This window comes from Solanum tuberosum, unplaced genomic scaffold (genome assembly GCF_000226075.1).
Source record: "Solanum tuberosum cultivar DM 1-3 516 R44 unplaced genomic scaffold, SolTub_3.0 scf00664, whole genome shotgun sequence".
NCBI lineage: Eukaryota > Viridiplantae > Streptophyta > Magnoliopsida > Solanales > Solanaceae > Solanum > Solanum tuberosum.
The window spans coordinates 155,406-160,475 of NW_006239604.1; the positions used below are offsets into that span (position 1 = coordinate 155,406).

At 31.4% G+C, this 5,070-nt stretch overlaps 1 pseudogene; it reads left to right on the forward strand.

Moving 5' to 3' along the window:
• Nucleotides 1–1,775: 1,775 nt before the first annotated feature.
• Nucleotides 1,776–2,237, forward strand: LOC102598053 (basic 30 kDa endochitinase-like; annotated as a pseudogene).
• Nucleotides 2,238–5,070: the final 2,833 nt, after the last annotated feature.

Consider the following 5,070-nt stretch of genomic DNA (forward strand, 5'->3'; position numbering starts at 1 on the left):
CATCCGAGCAAAAAAACATTACATGATCACTATTTTCATAAACAAGACAATAAAGGAGAAGTGAAAAATTAGGCATAAAAACAAATGTGAAAAAGGTCAAAGATTCATAGTTATGATGGAGTAATGGACTTGAGCTAATAAGAAAATTTAGTGGACTAATGACCCTAAAGTGTAAAAGATATGTAAAAAATATAGTCTTGATTTTATATTGATACTTTAAAAATATTTATTGACAAAATCTTAACAAGTAAAACATTACTTAAAATATATATAATAAATATTTTTAAAATTCACAGCCCGCGGGCTGGCCTCTGAGGCTTGCGGGTTGGCCCTACGAGGCCAGCGGGACAAATGAGGCTGGGCTAAAAAGCCTCGTTCCTAAATGGGCTGAAAAAATTGAGCCCAACCCCATTTAATTCAAGGGTTGGATTGGGCCGGCCTAGCGGGCCAAATCCATTTTGACAGCTCTAATTGCTGTTTGAGTGAGAATTGATTCGGATTATAAATTATGATAAACTACCTGAAGAAAGTAGGCATAACATTTTTGAATTCCATCCTAACATCGAACAGGAACAAAATAAAGTTATGAAACCCCACAAAATTAAAATAAAAAAAATAAAATGAACATATCATATTCAAAGTACCAACATGCATGTGACCTGCCGTTAAATATTCTTATATATATAATGAATGCAATGTAGTATCACCCTATAAAGCTCTTTTTCGAAGGATAAATGTGTTTATTTATTCAATTTTATATAAATTTAAATATCTATTTATATACATTCAAAATTAAAAGACATAAATATCAATTAAAATCAAATTAAAAAATATATTTATATATTATGCCATAAAATAATGCTCCATTTTCTGACTAGATACCACATATCTTGAAAATCAACCAGTTCACAGTTTTAGGGTTAGACAGAGATCATGATTCATTTCTGTTTGATACATTATTGCAATATATATAGTATATATGTATGGGCAACTTTAAACGATTTATATAGAAAGGAAAAAAAAAAAGAAGGGCAAATCACGTGTATGCAAATGGATTCATCCGTTTTGATCCATTTTAAAATTGAAATATGATTGAACTATTCTACATAATAATTCCTGAATTATTTGATCAATTGCACTTCTTTATTTATTTCAAATTTTCTCATATTAAACATTTAATTCCACATGTTAAAATTTCAGATCAATATTAATGAATAAAATTAAATTACTAGCGAACTTAATTTATTGATTAATTTTCTTTAAAACACTGCTTAGCAACGTATTTCATGTGCCAGATTCATAATTAATCCATTTGTGCATTGGACACCATGAAAACTTATAAATTTCTTAAAATACGTATTACCAATAATATGAATTTTATTTTAAAAGATGATCTTATAGTTTATTTAGGATCTGCTAAGAAAGTCATGTGATAATTGAATAATGTAATTATTATTCTACTACTTACATAAATTAGTAATTACATAATAAAGTAATTATGACGATCTATTTATTATCATAACGTAAATATAATAATGCATATTGTTTGGTTGCACAATAATATAATTATACGGTAAATTAATTTTAAAATAAAATTTAACTATAGAAAAGTTAAAGTTAATATTAATAAATATGATATTGAATTACATATTTAATACTCAAGTTATCATTCGAAGTTAAAAATAAATATTTTACTTCATTTTTTATCATCACTTTAGAGTTTGAGGAGACCATTTACCTCATACTCTATGATGTAAAACTATTTCATTTGTTAATATTTTCAACTAATTAATTTTACTACTACATCAAAATGAGGCTTTATGAATTCACTACTCTTTCTTTACTATTGTCTCTCCTTTTGCTGACTGCCTCGGCAGAGCAATGTGATTCACAGGCCGGAGGCGCACTTTGTGCCTCGGGACTCTGTTGCAGCAAATTCGGCTGGTGTGGTGACACAAATGACTATTGTGGTCCTGGTGGAGGCCCCGGTCCCGGTCCTTCAGAGGACCTCGATGTACGTCATCTCAAATTCCATGTTTGATCTAATGCTTAATAATCGCAATAATGATACTTGTCAAGGAAACAATGATTTTTATAATTATCATGCGTTTATCAATGCTGCTTGGTCTTTTCCTGGCTTCGGCACCACGGGCGACGTCACTGCCCGTAAAAGTGCTTTCTTTGCCCAAACCTCCCATGAAACTACTGCAACGTCAATTTAAATTTGATAGATTCAATTTTTCAATTGAGATCTAAAAACTGTTCTCTAAAGAAGCAGTACGTCCATGCGTATGATCAATCTGGTGTTGCAGGTCATCCGCCTATATATCAACAGGTACACAATTAATTACTATCACAAAAATTTCAATAAATACTAATTAAAAATTGAATCTATCAAACTAAAATTGACGTACCAGTAATTTGATGAGATGTTTGGGCAAAGAAAGCCGCAATTCCCTTTTACAGGCATTGATATCACCAGTGGTGCCAAAGCGAGGAAAAGACCCTGCAGTATTGATGAATACCATTGTAACTATAGAAATTACCCTTTCCTTGGCAGGCATTATTATTGCGATGATTAAGCATCTGATCAAATATGGAATTTGAGATGACACCGTCGAGGTCTCCTGAAGGGCCGGGACCGGAGCCTCCAGGACACTAACTCTGGCAATTGCCAGGAAAAGACCAAGCAGCATTGATAAACGCATGATAATTATAAAAATCATTGTTTCCTTGACAAGCATCATCATTGCGATTATTAAGCATTAGATCAAACATGGAATTTGAGATGACGTACATCGAGGTCCCCTGAAGGACCGGGATCGGGGCCTCCACCAGGACCACAATAGTCATTTGTGTCACCACACCAGCCGAATTTGCTGCAACAGAGTCCCGAGGCACAAAGTGCGCCTCCGGCCTGTGAATCACATTACTCAGCCGAGGCAGTCAGCAAAAGAAGAGAAAATAGTAAAGAAAGAGTAGCTGTGAATTCAGAAAGACTGATTTTGATATAGTAGTAAAATTAGTTGATGGGAAACAAGTTGTAAAATGGAAGGTATTTATAGCTAAGGAGGAAGATGGCATGCATGACGGACACACAGGCTGAATTGTCTATCAGTGGTTGTGACAAAATGTAAGATGTTGAATAAACAAAAGAGTAAATTTCTTAGATAAAATATAGCCAACAAATAATAAAATAAAATATAGTTAGTCACGGTTAATTACTATTTAGCCAACTCTGATTTAATCTTGGCTAAATAACCTTATTTTTACTTTTTTATTAGCCATAGTATACTTTTATTTTATTAGCTACGATTTGACAGTGGTTAAATAACTAACTTTTTTATGTTTTTAATAACTAACAGTTAAGTAGTATATGTAACAGATTTGTATAAGCATGGATGAATGAATATATATATATATATATATATTGGTACAAAGAATTATATATGTAATCTATATGTAATATATTGTATTGTATAAATGTGTATAATCGTGTATCGAATTATATAAACAATTATGCCATATATCAATATTTATTTGACTATCATCCATTCTCACCTTAATAGATAAAAAATTAATGAAAAATAATAAAACGATTTAAATATTCATGTTTCCACAAAAAAGTGAAACAATTAGGAAAGTAACAAAAGTTTTGTTTTTTTAAAAAAAAAAAAGCAAAAAAATAAATATAAACAACAGAAAGGTTTTTTTTTAATAACGTTATTCACCACGGTTAAACCGTGACGAAATAGCGATCAACCTTGGCTAATGTATTAATTTACATTAAACATGACACTTTTTCCATTTTTATTTCTTCTTTATGTTTTTCACATAGTTCCATAAACCATCGTTGCAAGAATTTTATTCTAGCTCCTAAGGTGTCTGTTAATTCTGCTTCATTCCAACTTTTTATTACTTTTGAATTAAAAGGTTCCGGTAATTTTGTAAAATATAATTTTCTTATTTCTTTACTTTCTTCTATGTTATATGTTCCTTTATAATAATATTCTCTAAATGCACATGTATATTCATCTATATAACACATATTACATATTGCTAATTTTGTCAGTAGATTTCGGTTCCTCGCCTACCGGTTTCAACATTAGATTTTGCTAATTTTATCCAAATTGGGCCATTTTGGGTAATTTTATAAAGTTGGGTCAGAAAAGTGATAAACAAATATTATGGGCTGTCACCTGGTGTAATTTTCCCAAGAGAAATTGAATTTGGGCCTCTTTGGACCAAAGTTCGTTGCTGCCTGGAAAATGGCCCATTTGCAATTTTCCTGATCTGCCAGGATTTATGGGCTTTTGGCCCATTCTTCAACCTGTATATGATCCCTTTTTACACCTGTATATCAGCGTATACCAGCTGCATATTAACCTCCTCTTGGCTCGTATATTATTTTGAACCGTATATTAGCTTCCCTTTCAACTTCAAAGATGCCGACTTAAATAAGATGTTGAATGGAATCATACGAGGGAGATAATGCAAGGAAGTAGATTAAAATTATTCATTAGCGTATATCATGAAGAATAAATACTTTAATTTAGCAACTTTAAACAAGGGACATGTATCATATCAAAAAAAGGATAACAATGACAAGAGATATATGATAATAACTAAAAGGAAAAGTTGATAAATTATGAGGGGGCAGGAAAGCATGTAAAGGGTAGATATCACAAAGCTTTCTCATAGTGAATTTGAATTATTTTTTACTATCATAAGTAGTCCTTCAAGTAATTGAATAAAACCTTGGTACAATTGCAAGCAAATAATTTAACAAGATTTGCATTATATTAGAAGTTTACCTATCTTTTTAAAGGTTGAAATGTTTGCATATTTAAAAAGGTGATAAAATAATGGACAAATTACTTAACTACACTTCTTTACTTACCTTAATATCCATTTATCCCTACTTATTTCAAAAATTTCAAAAATCCCTTATTTACCTATGTATCCCGCATGTATCCCGTGCGCAAAGCTATGTATCCCGCTATGTGGAATGTATCAAATGCTATGTATCCCTGCACAACACTATGTATCCCGCATGTATCCCGTGCGCAA